The 12941-nt window shown below is 39.3% G+C and overlaps 1 long non-coding RNA gene across 1 annotated transcript in view; it reads right to left on the reverse strand.

Annotated features, from left to right (window-relative positions):
- Nucleotides 1-4722: 4722 nt before the first annotated feature.
- Nucleotides 4723-12941, reverse strand: part of LOC148758252 (uncharacterized) — a 170441-nt gene continuing 162222 nt past the window's right edge. Inside the window, exon 3 of the long non-coding RNA XR_016021438.1 lies at nt 4723-4861. This is a non-coding gene — a long non-coding RNA (uncharacterized LOC148758252). The remainder of the gene's footprint in view (nt 4862-12941) is intronic.

Here is a 12941-nt window from a genome sequence, read left to right on the forward strand (position 1 = left end):
CTGACATGATTATTTTGCATTTTCTGGAGATGATGGAACGAGAAGTACCTTTTAAGTTCAAAGGAGAGGAGAAAGAGGCATTTCTCAGGGAAGATGGGGAAGACGACAAATGTTGGGGATCCTCTGAGTAGCCGGGACCTAAGGCCTAACCATGGCAGCCCTCTGGGGGCACCCAGACCTCAGAGGGCCTACTCTGATGTGCTTAAGCAGGCTAGAAGCCAGGCACCCAGGTTCTACGTCTTCCCTAATTCCAGAGCCCCAAGCCTGAGAAGGTCATTCAGTGTGATCGAATGGCACCCCATGCTTTCTTTGGGAACATGTAAGACCAAGAAGGCCTTTGCACTGCACCCTTTTGGAGAGTGGGTGAAGAGAACACTGAGAAGAAAAGTGTCCCAGTCATGGTCAAGGTTGAAACTGGACCCATTCTGGCAGGATGAGAAAATTTAAGCAAAGATTTAAGAAGTGCAATCATTCTTTCTCCTCTGGGATTGTAGGTAGAGAGTCATGCTTGCTACAGCAGATTGGCTTACAAATTGCAAACCACAAGTATAAAGTCCTCAATTGGTGATGCATTTATCATCCTATAAAGCCAGGTGAGTTGGTAAATGTCACCTAGCAGGAAGTGCATCCATGCAGAGCTGTGCGCGGGCATGGGGATCCCAACACCAGCCCTGCTGTAGGAGAGAGCTGACTGATTTTGGTCACATGGGGCTCCAATTTGGAGCCTCAGGCAGGATGCTCCACAGGTATCCACATCCAGCAGTTTCTTCAGCCCCTCATGCCTAACCACTCAAATTAGATGTCAGCTCCCCAGGTTTCAGACATTCATTTCAGTGCTGGGGTTTATGGATCGGCTTTGTAGCCATCCTACTGCCCAATGATTGACACCCAAATAGTCCTAATAATAGCCACAAACCAATAATAACCATGATGAAAATAATAACAATAACAATAGTGATAACATTACTGACTTACTCCCTGACAGAGAATGTGCTGACCTCTTTACATGGATCAGTGAGGTAAAGACGAGAAACAAAACAAAACAAAACAGAAAGCCCCTCTTAAGTTACCATTTTACAGATGAGAGGATTAGTATTATCTTTAATTTACAGATCAGAAAATGAAGCCAGAACGGTTTTACAGTAACCCAAGGTCCCAAAACAAGTAGATGGTAAAGGCAGGGTTATGATCCATGCGATCTGATTCCAGAGCCCACATTTTTCACTATTACAGAATATTGCGTTAGTATGCAGTTCTCAACAAACAAGTAAGTGCTAATAGTTCAGCAATGGTCCCAGGTTCAGTGTAACATCCTCTCCAAAGCACAAAGATCCAGACAGGCCAAACCATGCCATCTCCCCTGATGTCCCAATTTCCCACCACTGGAGAGAAGGAAACCATTACCACTTTATTTCCCTGTCTCCAGGTCTGTTCCCTTCAAGCTAATTCTATTCCCCCTGTCCAGGCATACACTGACCAAGGGGACGCTGTTCCTCCTATGACACAGGCCATCTGCTTTAGTGATTCCCAACTGAGCCTGGGGTCTGTGGCTGGGGCAGCTTCCCTGGGAAGAGATATCACATCTGCAGGAAGAGGTAGTTGGATATACATAAATATATATAATATTTATATTTACATACAAATATTTTTTTATTATAGAGGTAGTTTGAAATATAGATGTAATATTTTCATTTGGAAAGGTACTAATTACATATTGGTTTATAATGTAATCTAGGTGACAGATACTGAAGTCACCTTGGGTTGTGGGAAGGTCTGCAAGATGGGGGATTTTCAAAGATGAGGAGTGTAAGTGTTGTTAACGAGAGCTCATTCTTTTGATCCTTAGAACACCTCTATGAGGTGAGCCCTTCTCTTAGTTTGGGTTCCCAAACTAAGAATTTGTGTGGAAATGTTCAGAAGTGTGTCCAGGATGGGTGGGGGTGGGGAGGGAAATGAGAAAGCAGGACAGGAACAGGAAGGAGAGGGAATCAAATAAGAGTACCATGGAAGCAAAGTCTTATTATTTAGGAAACTGGCTCAATCCCAAGGAACTCTGGAGAGAGCACAGGCCAGTGGTTCTCAAAGTGTAGGCCCCGGACCAGCAGCATCAGCACCACCTGGGAATTTGTTACAAGGGCAAATTCACAGGCCCCATCCCAGATCTGCTGAGTGAGAGACTCTGGGTTGGGGCCCAGCATGATGTATTTTAATAAACCTTCCTGGGATTCTGATGTTCACTAAAGTGTAGACGTAGCACACCTCAGAGTTGTCCCAATCAGGAGGCTTGACTTATTTAGATCCCACACCTGTCAATCATTGGTTCAAGGCTAGGTGGTTGGGTGGGGGAATGTAGATTCAGAGATGCAGGCACTGCATGGTGGGAGAGAAAACCCACCAGCAGCTGGTGGTCATGACAATGGTAAGAGATCTAAGGGGACTTGGAAGGTACTATGTCTGCTAGAGACCTATTACCTCTTCTTTCCAAAGAGGTCAATGAGGCCGGCGTGACTTGCACAAGTTCGTACAGGTGATCAGCACCTGAGTCAAGATTCACATCTAGGTTTGTCTGCGTTCAGAATCAATCTTTTAAACCAAAATACAGTATTGAACTCCTTCAAGAGGACATAGGTAAAAAACTGAGATGTACACATTCCTACATTAGCTCAGGGCCCCTTCCTGTCTCTTCTTCCCAGGCTCTTTTCCTCAAGCAAACATTCTCACTGAATGAAACAGTCACTTAGGTTAAAACACCAATTAAATAAGTTAGTGTACTGACCTGCCTATCAGCGATAAAGCTACAGCCCTCATTTAGAGAGTGCTATAGTTGCTAACCTAACAAATCAGGAAAGGCATAAGAACTTTTTTCTTAGAATTTTCTATGCATCACACATTCTCAATAGAATGCCAAAAATGGAAAAGCTTGCATTCTAGTCCTATCTTTAGTGGTATCTATTTATATACAGTGGGACCTCGGTTTTTGAACATCTCCGTTGACAAACATTTTAGTTTATGAATGACATAAACCCGGAAGTAAACGCTTCGGTTTTCGAACACAACTCAGAAGTGGAACATGTCGCATGGCTTCTGCTGAGTGCAAGATCCTGAGGCCTAGCTGTCGGCTGTTTTTAAACGTTTCAGAACTCGTGGATTACGTTCGAAAACCGAGGTACCACTGTGCTGATGAAAGGAAGCAAGTAAAATGAAGATTATGTAAATTTGTTTTACAGGTAATCCAACATAACTGCTTTGAAAGAACCACAATCTATGTAAGGTGTTCTAAATAATAGCTTTTCTTTTACTAATGTAGCAACAACCAGGGAAACTGGGCGAATACTACTTAATAAATGTGGATTATTCAGTGTGACTGATTTACAAACTGCCATGTAACATGGAGTGTCCCATTTCTCAATTTGGGTTTCATAAGCACCCGAAGAGTTCAAAGACTCTACATGGTAGTTCATGAGTCAGACAAGTATTTTCACCCACATTATAATCTAAATTCTTTTTGCCAGTTATAAAAATAAAACAACTTTTGTATGATATTTCCTAATTAAAAGACAGTTTAATAGAATTAGACTCTCGCTTATCACTGCTGTTTCCACACCTAGGCTTCTCAGATGTATTGCTGCGGGTCCACTACTTTTTCCTGTACAAAGAGTTCATAAAATACTCAAGCATGAGAACCACTGTGTAGTGCATTAGACCTTTGCTACTCAAAGTATGGTCCCTGGACCAACAGCATTGGTACCTCTAGGGGGGTTAGAAGAAATGTCAACTCTCAAGCTCTACCCCACATCTACTGAATCAGAATCTACACTGGATCCCAACACAGAGAACATTGGGATTGGATCCCAATTCCAACACTTACCACATGTGTTATTTAAACTTTCTGAGCCTTAGATTCCACATCTGGAAGTGAAGATAATAATATAAAATCCTACCTCATAGTTTGTTTGTGCAGAATCAAATGAAAGAAGGCATATAAAAGATGTCATTCATACAGTATAACCCAAAGTACTCAATAAATACTAATGATCATAATATTTTCCTCAAAACCATAAGAGAAAAAAAATATTATCATAAAAGTGGTTTTCTATTTTAGCCAATAAAACGATACATCTTCAAAAATGCTCGTGACTGACATTAACTTCCGCATTTGGAGAAGACACACTCAGATTTTCTACTAATTTGTTAATGGATGATAGACTCAATATTGATTTGCTTAATGGCAATGTGTAACTTGATAGTTTATCAAATTCTCTGTGCAATGAAAGAAGATTTCCAGAAACAGCATTTAAGCTCCGCTTCATAGAAAAATACTTCTGTTTGATGGAGAAATGAGGAGAGTAAATTGTAAACTCTCCTACTGGCAGACTTGCATTCAGAGGAGAACTCAGTCCACACAATTCATATTTATATCTTTTCTTCGAAACCCCTCACATATTGACCCATTTTAAAACACGACATCAAGCCCAATTCAATGTGACTGAAATTAAGCCACATGGACAACTTGGTCATGTTGTTATGGCAACTTTTCACACAACCGTCTGTTTAGTCATTGAATAATTGCTAATTTTTTTCCTTGCTTTGCGAGGAAGCCCCAAGTTGCTTTCTCAGAAGGTTCATCCTGGTATCAAAGGAAATTGTGTACGATGGTGATAGAAGCATTCAAAACAGTAACTTTTGGCAGAAAAATATTTTATTATTACTCACGCTTTGCATTTGAACTTGTTCTCCTCTTCAGCATGGTATTTGTGGTGTTTCCCATGGTTCATCAGACTTTAGCAATAAAGGGACGGGGAGGAACTCTGCTCTCTTTCTAAAACTCAGGCTGGCACGTAACACCAAAATCATCTTGTTCCTGAAAAGGGATTTTAGATCCATCTGCAATTAGAAACTGAGCATCTTTTTTTTTTAATTGTGTTTTTTTTTCACTTACAGTTGATATTCAATATTATTTTATATTACTTCAGGTGTACAGCATAACGGTTAGACATTTACATAATTTATGCAGTGATCCCCCCCAATTCGTCTAGTACCCACCTGGCACTATACATAGTTGTTGCAATATTACTGACTATATTCTCTATGCTGTACTTTACATCCCCGTGACTGTTTTCTAACTACCAATGTGCACTCCTTAATCCCTTCACTTTAAGAACTGAGCATCTTAAAGGTGGAGATGGAAGTTCTCTCTTTGTGTCTTTCCAGCAAACGTGTTTACTGGATGAACGACAGAGAATCAATGAAGTTCTAAGATGTATTTTTAAATTATTTCCATCTTTTCAAAAGTGCACAAGAATCATTTTAGTATTTTAGTTTTGCAGGGCTCAAATGGAATAATCCATTAAACAAATTAGGGACTTGATGAGTGACTGTACCTACAACCATGCTTGGAACTTGGGGGGGCTAAACGAAGATGTTTAAAATAAAAACCTTTGTTCATGAAACACTAAAAAGTCTGAGGAACTGTCCTAGTTTAAAGGACACCAAAGAGATGTGTTATCTAAATACAATGTGGAATCCTCAACTGAATCCTGGATTGGAAAAGAAAATAGTTACCAGTATAAGAACATTATTGAGACAATTGGAGAAATTTGAATATTGACAGAATATTGAATAGTCTTAAATTAAGCTTAAACACCCCAAATATAGTCATTGTACTGTGGTTATGTTAGAGAATTTCATGATCTCAAGAGATGACTGTTGAAGTATTTGTTACAAAGTCTTCTATTCATTCTCAAATGGTACAGAAAAATAGATGTGTGTGTATATATGTATATGTATACATACATTTACATTATACACACATATGCAACACATTTATACACATATGTATATATAGAGAAATAAATACCAAATGTGATAAGACATTAACAACTGATGAATCTAGGTGAAGAGTATAAAGTTGATCATTGTGCTATTCTTACAAGTTATCTATTAGAAATAAAAAGCAAGGTGGGAAGTCCTTTATGATGAAAAGCTCCAAATCTGTAGGGAGAGAAATAGCAAGAAAAATAAAGATGTGGTAATTGGGTAACAAGAGAATATAATGGTCGGATAGTGCATGAAATCATACAAAAATTCTTTTGTGACCAACAGATGAGTCTCCATAGAGATAATATTTGACCCTAAATATATAGATTTTATTGGACATAAGAAAATACCTTTAGAATAATAGAACTGGACTGAAATGATCCAAGACACCGACAGAAGCACCAGAAATAGTCACTAAAGCATGTCAAGAGAGAGGTATAGGTATCTTAGACCTGTCTTCTTAAGTGACGAGTCTGTAGACAGATGACTGGCAGAAATGGTAACCTCAGCTTTCAACCACTCATATGAGAACTGGCATCAATTGCATGACCTCTTGCAAAAAATGCCGAATACTATGCAGTTGCTACACTCATATGCTTTCTAAACAGCAGAAAATTCCAATAAACCAATATTGTTTCTTAAATTCATATTAATAATGGATGCAAATCTGACAAATATTCCTTGTACTCATGTCTATTGTTCTTGTAAATTGTTTTCAGATTTTAAAAAATTGATCAGTCTATTTCTTCTTTCCATTACATTTTTCAAAAATCTTTAATGCACAGTATAATGGATTGGTGATGGGTGTGTGCTCTGAAGTCAGACTACCAGAGGCTGAAATTTACTAGCTAGTTGATCACTCAACTTTTGAGTTTTAGCGTCCTCATATGTAAAGTGGGGAAAAAAAATACTTTGAATCTCTACATAGACTTCCTGTACTAATTTAAGTTGATGCTTTGGGATAACACCAGGCACATTCTAAATACCAAATAAAATTCAGCTCATATGACTTACTACTGATTTCAGTGTACCTACATTCACTTATTGCCTAAAAGAAGAGATAGGAATATGTGAAAGTTACACATAGCAGTGCCTGGTCTATAGCAGAAAAGACTAATAAAAATACTAACTCATAGTCGTCCAGGATACCTGGATACCACACAGAGTGGGAGGAGGCACATCAGCTTTGTTTGGAGTTTTAGAAACCTGAGTTTAAATCTCTAATTTCTTCTCTTCAGCTATGTGCTCTTCAGCAACTACTCAAGATCTTTCTGGCTGTACGTCCTCAACAGGAAAATGGGAATAAGATCACCTCCCTGTACTGAGATGACAAACTATGGGCATAAGGCTTGTCACCCTGCAGGCACTCAGGAAATGGTAGCCGTGGTCATTCTCTTTCTGCCAACCAACTGAGCAGGAAAGTGTTCCAATAACAAATATATATGGGTATGTATCAAAATTCAAAAATAATTATACTTCAGATAGCCTCAGATATAGTCTGTAATTACTGCAAGTGTTTATTACCCCTTATACCAAATGGCCTTGTAAACACATTGTTTTGTTTTACTTTTTTATTGAAGTATAATACACACAGTAAAGTGTGCTAATTTTTTAAGTGCACTAATCCCAAGTGTACAGCTTGATTAATTTTTATGTATATACATATGTACACCGTCATGTACTCAATACCCAAATCAAGATATCGAACATTTCCAGCATCCTCAGGCCCTTTCCAGTCAATACCCATCCCCAGAGGTAATCACTATTCTGAGTTCTGTCTCTATAGCTCAGTTCTGCCTATTCTTGAAACTCACAAAATGGTACAGTGTGTACTCTTTTATTTTAATTGTAGTAAATAGTACATACTCTTTTGAAAACACATTAAAATTTTCAGTATGTTTCTGATGAGGTATATTCCTGGACTCTTCCACTTTTTATTATTACATTTTACTTGTAATTGGAAATCCCTTGTCTGGGTTTCATATTCACTTGCTGTTTGCTTCAGATCAATTTTCTAGACATGCACTGAAATGAATGGACTGCATCCAACCATCTTTCAGGAACTAAATGATTACTACTTGTGTTGTTCTATTGAAAGGAAAAACATGGGTGTGGGCACTCGAGTACATCCTCTAGAAAAAGAACACACAAGTGGCTGGTGGGTACTGTTATATAACCAACCTGCTCTGGTATACAAGTCTTAAAGCATAAATGTTTCTTTTGGGGGAGGATGCAAAAATTCAATTGTGTAGAGTTTAGGGAAAAGAATAAGCAGTGTGGAGAAAATATAACTCCAGGATACAGATGAGAGGGCAGAATTAGAGAAGCAAAAGAAACAGGAAATTAATGGCAAAGCTTTATAAAAATACAATAAGACACTATGCCCAAGAAAACAACGACTACTTGTGCTAAACCAAGGGTGAGAACATAGTATGAAAGATGCAAAGAAGAGTGAATATGAAACTACTATTTCGTCTCTGTCTTTAACACAAAGAATGAAGGAAGCAGGAACTCGGTAAGATAAATATTAATGAGTCTCTGGGAATATCAAGAAACAGAATTAATAAGAGGCAGGTAAAATAATATTTATACAATTTAAATATTTATAAATCAGCAGAGCTGGATGAGATTCATTTGAACACATTCAATGAACCGGCTAAGATAGGACGTACCTCCAATACAGTGTTTGTCATTAAGACTTATGTACCAGGAAAATTTAAGCAGGCTGATTTAGAGTTGGAGATAAAGCAGCCAAAAGCAGATCCGGGAAAAGGTGGGCTAGTTAGCGTATCCAAACTACCAGTCAAATCCCTAAATGAAATCATAAATCAGTCCATGAGCACCTTGAGGAAAATAACATAGTAAGTAATAGCCAAAGAGGTTCATAAAAAATAGAGCCTGTCAAAGCAACTTAATCCATTTTTGGATATGCGAAGATATTTGGGGAAGGTAATGAATGTTGTAGACATAGTTTAGGGAGCCCTGCAGATACCACCAGACAATTCATTTTGGACCCATCTTGTTGATGCAATGGCTGTTGTTCTCACCCCTTCCAACAGAAAAGGGCAATTTCACTTGCACACTTCATATGTAGTGATAGGATTTTCTATTTATTCCCCATGACACTTCAGCATGTAATTTAGTTATCAGATATATGCAGCCAGTGACCAGAAGCGCAAACTAAATTTTATCCAAATGAGAGTGAGAGATAATGATAATACTGGACTGACATCTTTTGTGTGTGTCTGTGTGTGTGTGTGTGTGTGTGCATGTGTGGGCTTGCATGTGTGTACACACACATATGTATCTGCAATTGTTAGCATAATTCAGGAAAAATGAATATTTTTGAGTTGCTTGTATAATAATGCAAAATATAAAAGAATGTAAAACAAAGGCTCTTTTTGAAGTATGCAAATCTGCTCCTGTCACCAGGTCCTACTGAAACGGTCTAGTGACTTCCCATTGCTCCTAGACCAGAATCCTTGGCTGTCCAAGAGGCCTGCCTCGTTTGGCCTGTGTTCACCGTGCCAGCCTCACTCACCCCACACTCCTCCTCATTCTGGGCAAGCCAGCTCCCCTGGCCTTCTATCAGGACTTCAAAGGCGTCCTGTTTTTCTTGCCACTGGGCCTTTGCACATGCTGTCCCACCTTTTATTTACTTATTCATTCTTTAGCTTTCTACTCAAATCCCACTTTGTGGAAGAAACTTTCTTTAATCTTCCAGGCCATATGATTTGCATTATATTTTGCTCTGACAAAATCACATTTCTTTTTTAGAAGTGTTTATTTCAGAATGTAATTTGCTACTCATTCCAAATAATTAATATAGTCCTCCCCTAGTAGACAGTGAGCTCCACAACAGGAGGGACTGAGTATGAGTTTTTCCAAGATGATATCCCCAAGACTTAGCATAGGACAGAGCACAATAAATATTTGTGATCTGACACACACACACACACACACAAAAAAAAGGAAAATACACATAGATGGGCTCCTTTCGTAAAGGGTTAACTGGAAAGAACACCTCTCTCTCCTGGATATTATAATAATCTCTTCTGTTTTCTGTTCGAGTAGAATAATAGGGGAAAGTCTTTAACAAGGGTCTTGTTGACAGAGGTGTAAAAACATGAGGCAGCTAAAACTCAAATTGTTGAATTCTACATTTGCACATTATACTTACCTCTGATGTGTCCCAAAATTTCATTTCATGGTGATAATGAATCTGTGGGAAATTAGCATTCTATCTCTCCTCACATGAGCGCGTTAGAGAAAGTTTTCAAGCTACATATTGTGCGGAAAAGAAAACATTTTTTGATTAACCAACTTTGTAACACGCCCTTACTGCTTCACAGTGGGACCTTTATACTTCAGATGGACTAAACCTAGAATTAGAGAGAGCCATGAAGTTAGAGAACCAGGTTTTATTCTAAGGTCAGTCACTGACGGGGAATTTTTTCCTTTTACAATAATGCTTGGACGTTCAGATTTATTCTTTAATACAAATTTGTAATTTCATAAGTAACCAGATCGCTGTATGCGAGGTTTCAATATAGTCAAGGTCACACAGAAATTAGGGACTCAGTGGTGACTGGAACTCGGGTTTCTGGTTTCAGTCCGTTGTTCCTTCATTAGTTCCCTCATTCACTCAGCAAAACTGAAGGACAGCTGTGAGTCTGGCACGGAGCTAAGCATTGGGGAAACAAAGATGAGGAAGCTGTCCTTGACCTTGTGGAAGAAACCAAGCAAGAAGGAATGATGATAGCACAACTGTGATGAATGCTATTTGCAGCAGCTGTTGGTGGTGCCCCAGACCTTCTCTGACTTCAGCCGCAGCTGTGGGGGACAGCTCCCATGCCTCTTGACAGTTTCCCCTGGCAGCCCAGATTTCCTGTTGTGGAGCTTGCTCAGTCAAGGGTAGGGCAGGCCAGAGGGAGGGGTGTGACTGCCCCTAAGAGTAACCCTCATCCAGAGGGGGATGGGAGTTGGTGGATAAATGTCCCACCCTTCCATTCTTCAGAAGGACAATTCTGAGCAGTATTCTACACAGTTCCTCAGAGTCCCCTTGAGGTTGAACCCCAGGTGCCCACCGCAATAACCAGTTCAATAATGAATCTTTACAGGATTTTTCTCCTTCCCGGACTCACTTTCCTCACCCCTGCTTCCTAAGATCACCTCCCAAATAAACTACCTGTACCCAAGCCCTTGTTTCAGACTCTGCTTTTAGGGGAACTGATACCACTGCACAATATCAGTGGATGAATGAATGAATGAATGAATGCATGAATAAATGAATGAATGAATGCATGCAGAGGACACCTACGGCCAAGGCTGCTGCACTGGAGCATCTGTTGTGGGTGATCCATAGGGCCACTTTCTATAGTGCAATAGTTTGTGTTTTTTGTTGTTTTAACCTACTTGAAGATCATGTTGTTAAATGGTGGGTGTGGGGATGCAAGACTGGAGCATCCAGGTCAGAGCTGAATTGCTTTCCTAAAGAAACAGAGATATATGTGAGAGGAAGGGAAAGATCCAGGCGCAGAGAAGGCTGGGCCGGCAGAAAATAAAAGAATGGAGAGGGAAAATAGTGAGCAGAGGAGAAGGTGGAAAAGATCTCTGTATTGAGAACAGCTTTGGGAAAAAGGAATGTTGGGTTGTGTGATATAAAATCCCCTGAGCTTTTCCCAGGCATAGACTGGGCTACGTGTACCCCCTAAACTCCTGGGACCACGCACACAGAACCATGGTTTTAGAGTCACTTCTGTGACTCCAATCTGAGCTCCTACTCCTGGAAACTGCTGTCATTCACAAAGATCCCTATGAAACCAAGGACATGGAAAGAGAAGTCAAACAGCAAAGGTGGAATAGCATGTCTGGCTAGGGCTAGCATTGCTTAGGCTTTTCTATAAAAACCATTACTTATTAATATTTACAACTGGCACCTTACAATCCAGGAAGAAAGATTTGGAGTAAGGGGAATATTTCCAATCCATACAAATTGGATCTGGTCACTTCCTTTTGATGCTTCTCGTCTTATTGGGTTGATATCTGCATTGGAGCCTCAGCACCCAGCATAGTTAATGCCTGGCACACAATGGTACTTGATACATATTTATGAAAGAAAATTGGGAAAAAAAGGAAGAAGGGAGTGAATGAGGTAGTTAGATAATTGATCAATGTATCATTGATCAAAAGACTTTTAACAAAGGTGTAAAATAAGGACCAATGCACAGAACCCAGTAAATTAAATCTTTATGAGAATGAAGACATAAACAGAATTCAGGATCTCCTTGGATCCTTTGGTTGGGGATGGCAAGGGAGACTGGAGAGTGGGTGGAGAGAACATTATATTCCCATCAAAAAAGTTATTTTTTTGAGAAACAGAAACTCATAGACACAGACAATAGTTTAGTGGTTGCCAGAGGGTAAGGGGGGTGGGAGGTGGGGGGTGGGAAATGAGGGTAAGGGGGATCGAATATATGGTGATGGAAGGAGAACTGACTCTGAATGATGATCACACAATGGGATTTATAGATGATGTAATACAGAATTATACACCTGAAATCTATGTAATTTTACTGACAATGGTCACCCCAATAAATTTAATAAAATAAAATTTAAAAAAAAAAAAGTTATTTTTTTCCCTGAGAAAACATCAGTGGGTAAGATGATGCTGTCTTATTGGTAATGAGATATGGGCTTCCTTCCAGAGTGACAAAGATGCTTCTAGCAAATCTTGTGGCCTTTGATGTGAGCACTGCTGAGAAAATACCTTCAACTGAGCAAGTATGGAAGAGAAATTTTAAGAAGGTATTTGATGTGTTCCTCTGTCTTTGATGTACACAAAAGACTTAGTCCTAGAAAATGAAGACTTTACCTATTTTCCTTCTCCCTGAGGAGAGCTTTGTTCCACATTTCCCTGCTAGGACATGATCCTGGTGAGCAGGTGACAGATAATTATAAGCTTTTCTTATTATCCAAGTATTCGTTACCCAAGTCCCCATAGGCAACAAGTTGCATGGAAAAGTAAAAGTCATTATGACAAAAATTTACTAATAAACATGCCATTTATAACATTACTCTTGACTTAAATGTTACTTGCCAATTACAAATATCCATATTAAAGT

The sequence above is a fragment of the Rhinolophus sinicus genome, chromosome 5 (genome assembly GCF_057876585.1).
Source record: "Rhinolophus sinicus isolate RSI-liver-muscle chromosome 5, RSI-T2T, whole genome shotgun sequence".
NCBI lineage: Eukaryota > Metazoa > Chordata > Mammalia > Chiroptera > Rhinolophidae > Rhinolophus > Rhinolophus sinicus.